The following is an 8,133-nucleotide window of genomic DNA, read 5'->3' as shown; positions in this document are numbered from 1 at the left end:
TGGGTTAACAAGCTTACTTTAATCAGTCAGATATGTATCATTTACCTAGTTCAGGTGAAAAAGGTCAGCACTCCGAACTTCAGAATATACAGACAGAATTATCAAGACAGAAACAGATCAAGTAGACAGCTTTCCAAACTGTTCAATCATTACATCCATACCAAATCAATATCTGGGTTTCAATATCTGGGTTTTTCAAAGCCAAGGGAGGGCTCTCAACAACGGCTTCCCAGAATCCAGATCAAATCACAGAACACTTCTCAAAGTGAGTCCCAAAACAAAGCTACACATCAGGGCTTATATAGCCTTCTCCTGGCTCAGAGAATGTAACAACCTTATTGACTCATTGGCCAATCAAGAAGTATCTACTGAAAAACAAGCCTCCCACCCCAGGCTCCAGGTGCACTTTAGCCTAGGGGCAGGGAAGATTTTTAAAATTTACATTTCCATTACAGGGGAGAAATTAGGGGGAAAACTCAGGCAAGTCCTTAGCTTTACTCTTCCATCTTGGTTCTACTACTCTATTTTTAAAATTTTTTGTGTCCAAATTCCCTCCCTCCCCTCCAGATTTTTCCACATGGGCATCCATGTAGCTAACCCATTAGATACTACCCATGACTCAGTGAATATATGACACTCTCCTCCTTGTTCTGTTTAATGGCTTGATATACTGCCATAAGTTCAGCATACTGACTACTTCCACCTATCCTAGTACTTTCCAAAGTCCACCAAATACATGGATTACAGGCTATTGCATTCCAATGTCTTTAATGGCCCAAATATTTTTATTTCCCATCAGTAAACTATGCATACTTCTTCTGTTCTTCAGTTAATCCATCATATCCCTCATTCCATTTTACAAACGACTGTACCAACTATTGCTTTGCTTCAGGGGGTATATAATTTCCTTCAGTATCTATATTTACTATAGATTCATGTGGAGCAGAAACTCCACTTTTGCTTGCTTTTGATCTATTTTGAATATTTCATTTCCATTTAATACTGCTTGCCTCTTGCACATGTCCAATTCTGTGAGAAGCTGGGGTACTTATTACCCAGGTCATAATCAGGATTCCAGGTCTTAATATCTCTTCTAGGCACAGGATCAGTTTTTCAGTCTCTACCAAAACCCAATCCACAGCTAACAATTGCTTTTCAAAAGCGGTATATTGAGCTCCAGATGAAGGTAGTTTCCCAGACCAAAATCCTAAGCATCCATTTTGGCTGTGTTGTTTTTGCCATAAACTCCACTTTGCATATTCATCCTCTATAATTACTTGTAATTCTACCAGGATTTTCCTAAGGCCAGAAATCTAAGTTCAATTGTATAGCAACCTTGACTTCTTCAAAAACTTTATTTTGTTGAAGTCCCCAGTCAAATTTGTATTTCTTCCTAATAACATTATATAAAGGTTTCAAAATGTGTCCCAGATACAGAATTTGGTGCCTCCGGTATCCAAATAATATCTGAATCATTCACCAGGCTTGTAGGAGAATCTCTCACAGACCCTTATTCCATTGTATACCCCAAAATTATACAGTCTGAGCTGGCCTTTGAGTCTTTGCAGGGTTAATTTCCTACTGTTTGCTTTTCATATGTTAAATTAAAAGCATCAAACTTTTCTCTATTTCTTTTACATTCTTCCCCTGTATCATAATATCATCTATGTAGTGGGTAAGCGGTACACCAGGTAACTCTAATTCATCCAAATATTCATCTACAACCCTATGACAAATAGTGGTGCTATGTAGTTATCCTTGTGGCATGTGGGTAAAAGTATATTGTCTCCCCCGCCAAGTGAAAGCAAATTGGTCTCACTGTTTAGTATCTATTGGTATGGTGAAGAAAGCATTGGCTAAATCAATAACTGCGTACCAAGTCCCATCATATTTCTGGATCCTTTCTATTAAGGTGATGGTATCTGCAACAGCACCGTATGAGGGAGGAGTAACATTATTCAATTGTCTATAGTCACTATCTTTCTCCAGGTCCCATCTGACTTTCGTATTGGCCAGACAGGATTATTCCATAAGAGTGGTCGAAGGAACTAACACTTCTGCCTCAACATATTCCTTTGTAATTTCATCTTGCCAACCTGGTACACAATACTGACTTTAAAGTAATCACTTCAGAAGGTTCAGGTACAGTGATTGGGTCCATTTTTATTTTTCACTCTAAAACTCTATTAATTCCTGTATTCCTTTCTGCAAACTGGTATCTCCCCTCAAATTGTTATGAATAGATTCATGCTTCTCAAAATATCTATTCCAATCATGTCTTCAGGAGTGGTCATTGCCACGATATATTCTTCCTTAGGTAACTGTCCAATTTTGATTGTTAGTTTAACTTGTCTGGCCGATATTTCAGTCACTCCCATTTCTGATGGTAATAGGAGTTTCATGGTTGAATTTTTCAGGGTTCCCATATATAAGGGAGGCCTCACCCCAGTATCTATTAATGCCCTAGTTATAGTATTTGATCCATTTATCCAATATGTGGTCAAATTGATATGGGGTCTGTAAGCCTGTTTGTGTATTTCTTTAACCTTGAGCTGGGGTTTGATCAATTCCCTATTCTCCCTGAAGGGGTGATGAACATGTGGTTCAGGAGGATCTCTAGGGGCAGTTCTTACTTCCCTATTCTAATACCAAGCTGCTTTTCTCAATACATTTTGTATAGTTCATTAGCCAGAATGTCATCTGTTCTTCCAAAATCTAACTCTGCTCTCAACAGATCAATAAACAATTCTTTTCTCATCAATCTGTTCTGAATTTGTATCTGCTGGCCATTTATTCTTCTCTCTCAAGGAAATTTCTTTTCCCCATTCTCCTGTCACTTAACTGTGTACCTCCGAAACAGGGTGCCCTATTTCACCAATTAGTTAAAATTAGGTGATTTTAAGCAAGAGGAGCCATCTTCACTATGATTTTTCTATGAGAAATTGCTAAGGGGATCTCATGACATGCATTTGCATCTCCAACCATGATAGCTGTCTTCATTACCTCCTCCTTTAACTTTCTCATACAATCCCTAAGCAAGTATCAGTCTCTCTCCACTAGGCCATCGAATTAGTGCGATGCATTTTATTGCATCCATTGGCAGCTAAAATTAAAAAATTGGTTGTATTGTTACCTCCTATCTCTAAAAGGCTGCTGGACAAAAGGATTCTGAATAATACCTATAAATTTCAAGCAATCTACACTATCTACCCATACTTCTCTGGCCCCTTCATGACTGATTCTCATCTTCCAAGACACTAACGATTCTCCCATTTTTTGAGTGAATTGACTTAATATATCAGTAACCTCCTGCTGAGTGACATCCTCAATTATCTCCCCAAACTTCATTTGCCTCCCTGTTTCTCCTTTCTTCTTAATATGGGGTGAACTTCTGCCCTTCCAAAAGCCTCCTCATTTAACATTGTATCATTTTCCCCTCCATACTCTCTTGGCAGTGGCAATTGGGGCAACTAGGCTCAGCCTGAGCTACACGCACATTCCTTTTATTAGTTTTTTGCTTCTTTTTCTGGGCCAAACACTTCTTCCACCTGAGACCCTCCAACTTACTCTTTTGAGTTTCTGGCTTTTCTTCTAATGTTCACTGCATTACTTTTGTTTGTACAGAAACTTTAATGTAATCAAAAGGAGCCATTTTATATTTTATGACACTCTTTTATCTTTTATTTGGTCATAAATTCTTCCTTGATTCACATATCTGACAGGTAAAATTTTCCATGCTCCCCTAATTTAGCCATGATATGATCCTTCATGTCCAAATCATAACCCATTTTTACTTTATCTTGGTATATGATACTTTATCTTGGTTGGTCTAGACCTAGATTCTGCCAACCTGCTTTCCATTTTTCCCAGCAGTTTTTATCAAATGAGTTCTTGTCCAATAGCTTGTGTGTTTCCATTTACCTAACACTAGAAAAGTATGATCATTTACTGTGTATTGTGTACCTAATTATCCCACTAATATGCCACTGTTTCTTAGTACCTAATTTTTTTTATTAGTTTTCTAAATCCAGTACTGCTAGACCAACTTCACATTTGTTTCCCATTGTTTCTGTTGAAATTCTTGACCTTTTGTTCTTGTGTATAAAAAGTAAAAATGGGGGAATTTATTTCATAAAAGAGGCACACAGGGAAGAGTATTTAAAATGTAGGGGGAAATGGGGAGGGGTTGATAGACATTATGTGAACCTCTTAGCGGAACTAGTTCAAAGAGGAATGAATATATATATATATATATATATATATATATATACACACACACACACCACATACATATATACATATACATACATACACATACACACAAACTCTGTAGGATACAGAACTCTGTCTTACCTAACAGGTAATTCAGGGGATATGCAGTGGATGGAGTTCTGGGTACAGCATCAGGAAGACCCGAGTTCAAATCCAAGTTCAGGAACTTGCTAGCTGTATGACCCTGGGTGAGTTTGCACATCTATAAAATGTACACTATAACAGCACCTGCTTCCAAGGGCTGTTGAGAGGACCCGACAAGATAGTTGAGGTATGAGGTTTAGGGGTGCAGGAGACCCCAAAATACCAACATACCGTATCCTGATGAATGAAATCTACTCGTCTTCTTTCAGCCAAAGGAAAGCAAAGAGTCTCAGTATCTGTGATGCTTGTATTGGACAAGCAGACCAGAACAATCTGACATAAGAGTGAGTCTGCGCTAGGTAATTCTCACCCCACCATGGAGGAAAGATGAGTCTTACATACCAGGAAAGATTGTAGGAGGATTTTAGGGGTGGTCTAAAGGAGGAATTCAGGGAGGGTCTTCAGGAGCAGTCAAATGAAGTCAGACTCTAGTAGTAAGAGCTTAAGAGTGAAAAGTAGCTGGAGGCTACTTGGAGATGACAGACAGTGGAGGGCTAGGTTAGTTTAAGGGCAACAGATTTAAGCACAGATATTTTGGGAGGATCAAGGGTAGGGGCTAGCTGGACAAAGGAAGCCTAGGCCAGTAACAGAGATCTGGGCCTAGCTATAATGAAAGGCTTATGCCCTCAGGCAAATGTCTCATGTGGGAAGATTCAAGGCGAGCTCAAGGGGGTTCCCAGAGCATGTACCTCATCAATAGTCGATGTAAAGTACTTAAAAGGGACTGGAACACAGAAAGCCCCAGGTAAATGTTGGCTCTTAGTTTTATTTAGTACATCTACCAAACAAGGGGCATTCTGCAAGTGCAGCTAAGCACCCTCACTCTCTCCTGGTTTCCCTTGGGCTCATCTCCTTGGCAGAAGAAACAGACACAAATTGGGCTCATCCTGGTCCCACCTCCTCCCATTGTTTCCCACACGAAGCCAGCCCTTCTCAGATCCCGGCTTTTCCCCAACATCAATTCCCCAAAACACAGCCCCAGGCACAGCAAAGCCTTCTGCTGTCCCTGGGTCCTGGCTGACTGCCAGCACCCTCTTGAGTTCCCCGCCTCAGGTTTCCTTCCTGGGAGTCTTCTTTGGGCCCTCCAGGCTTAGAGTGATGTCAGTGACAACTGTTTCTCTTTGATATGGCAAGCCTGAGGGTCTCCCCCTACCAGCTTGATTTTTTTTCTAATTAAAGGGGCCAACCCTTGAGTCACTTCTTAAAGAGGCCTACTGACTGAATGGACTCTACCTCACTAAGTGAGAACATGCTAAGGCCTTAGCCTTAAAGGGCCAGGCTCTCCCACTGCATCCTGGGCCATCTCCAGTCATCCTGATGAATATCTGACCACTGGACCCATATGGCTCTGGAGGAGAGAGTGAGGTTGGTGACCTTGCCCAGCCTGCCCTCATTCAAATCAAAGTCAACTGAAGGCACGTCATCATTTCCCTCACACCATGGTCCTCCTGAAGGACAAATACAACAACCTCAAAGTGCCACTTTTCTGCATGGTGGCATCACTTCCTCCAGGAAGATGGCAGTGCACAAGAAGCATTTTATTAGAGCTGTAGCCTATTAGAACTGGCTGCCAGACTGTGACAGACAGCAGGGTGGACTAGACTGGGAGAAGCCCAGGCTCCCCTCCAAGTGTGGTGACTCCCCATGGGCTCTGGGGCTATGAAGACCATGGATAAGTAAATAAATAAATCTTTGCCACTTTATGGGTCTCTACAGAGGGGAGGGTTATCTCCCCCCATGGTACCTAAATAAGGAATCTCTGAAGTGCATTTAAAGCCTCAGAATCATAGTCTAGTTAGCTGGGGGAAAATTTTCCCACTCTTCTTACAGTCATGAAGAATCACTCTAGTAGGAATTCTCTGATGGACATAAAGTAGTGTCCTTAGTCTACAGGTCTTCCAAAACCCAAAGGTTTTTCTCTAGAATTAATTCTTTGATGGCGAACAAGTTGTGTATTCAGGCTGAAGGTCTTTCCACATTCATTGCATTCAACAAGTTTCTCTCCAGTATGAATGCTCTGATGTGGAGTAAAAGATTGAGGTGGAAGACTTTCCCTTGTACATTACATTTAGAAACTATGAATTATTTGAAGTTGAGAAAGTTCTGACTTGGGATGGAAGGCCTTTCCATACTACTCACATTCATAAAGAATTTCTCCAGTATGAATTCTCTGATAGACAGAAAAAATGAGGCTTCTTCCTGAAGGACTTCCCACACTCACTCCTTGAATGAGGTTTTTCTCCAACATGATTTTTTTTTTGCCTTTTTTTGGGGGGGGGCAATTAGGGTTAAGTGACTTGCCCAAGGTCACATGGCTAAATTTTTTTGTGTTAAATGTCTGAGGCCGGATCCGAACCCAGGTGCTCCTGACTCCAGGGCTGGTATTCTATTCACTGTGCCACCTAGCTGCCCCTCGAACATGATTTTTTGATATCTAATAAGATCTTATTTGTAATGGAAGGCCTCCCCACACTCCTTATATTCATGAGAAATAACACAAGGATGAATTCACTGTTGGACATAAAGTAGTGTTCTCTGTCTAACTTAATACTTATATATATTTAAGGTTTCTTTCCTGAATGAATTCTTTGGAGTTAAGTTGTATCCTCACATTGGAGGTCTTCCCACATTCATTAAATTCATTATTTCTCTTCAGTATGAATTTTTTGATGCCGTATAAGATCTGAGTTATAGGAGAGAGCAAACACTCTTTACTTTTATTAAGGATGACTCCAGTATGAATTCTCTCACATACAGTAAGATATTCCTTCCTCTTGTAGCAATTTCCACATTCATATGGTTTCTTTCCAAGAGTCATTCTCTGATGTGTCTTACTCCTGAAGGCCTTTCAACATTCATTAAATTCATATGGTTTCTCTCCAGTAAGCATTCTTTGATGTTGAGGAAGATCTGAGTTCCAGAGAAAAGCTTTTATACATTCCTTACATTCAACAAGATTTCTATCGAGGATGAATTCTCTGATATACTGTAAGCTGTGTCTTACTCCTGAAGGTCTTCTCACATTCACTACATTGATAAGGTTTCTTTCCAGTATGAATTCTTTGATGGGAAGTCAAAAGCTTCTTGCTTCTGAAGGCCTTCCTACATTTATAAGATTTCTCTCCAACATGAATTCTTTGATGTGCAACAAATTTCAAATTGTGGAGAAAAGCCTTCCCACACTCCTTATCTTCATTAAACATCCCTGCAGAATTAATTCTCAAATGATGTCCAGTAAGATGGTCCTTCCTCCTGAAGGCCCTTCCACATTCACTACATTCATAAGGTTTCTCTCCAGTATGAGTTCTGTGATGCACTGTAAGTTCTGTCTTATCCCTAAAGGCCTTTCAAAATTCACTGCATTCATAAGGGTTTTCTCTAGTATGATTTTTTTTGAGGTAGAGTAAGATCTGAGCTGTAGTGGAAACTCTTCCCACACTCCTTATCTTCATTAAACATCTTTCCAGTATGAATTCTTAAATGATGTCCAGTAAGATGGTCCTTCCTCCTGAAGGCCTTTCCACATTTCCCACATTCATAAGGTTTCTCTCCAGTATGAATTCTCTGATGCATAGTAAGATCTTCCTTTCTTAAGAAGGCCTTTCCACAATGAATACAACCATAAGGTTTTTCACCGGTATGAATTCTTTGATGTCGAATAAGTTCTGAGTTAAAGAGAAATGCCTTGCCACACTCCTTACATTCATAAAGAATGTT

The 8,133-nt window shown here is 40.1% G+C and overlaps 1 pseudogene; it reads right to left on the bottom strand.

Moving 5' to 3' along the window:
• The window catches only part of LOC138167792 (zinc finger protein 420-like), a 15,478-nt pseudogene continuing 7,345 nt past the window's right edge, over window positions 1-8,133 (bottom strand).

The sequence above is a fragment of the Petaurus breviceps genome, unplaced genomic scaffold (assembly GCF_028583685.1).
Source record: "Petaurus breviceps papuanus isolate PSGF00001 unplaced genomic scaffold, PetGlider_PUasm1.0 305, whole genome shotgun sequence".
NCBI classification, from domain to species: domain Eukaryota; kingdom Metazoa; phylum Chordata; class Mammalia; order Diprotodontia; family Petauridae; genus Petaurus; species Petaurus breviceps.
This window is presented reverse-complemented; position numbering and strand designations above follow the sequence as displayed.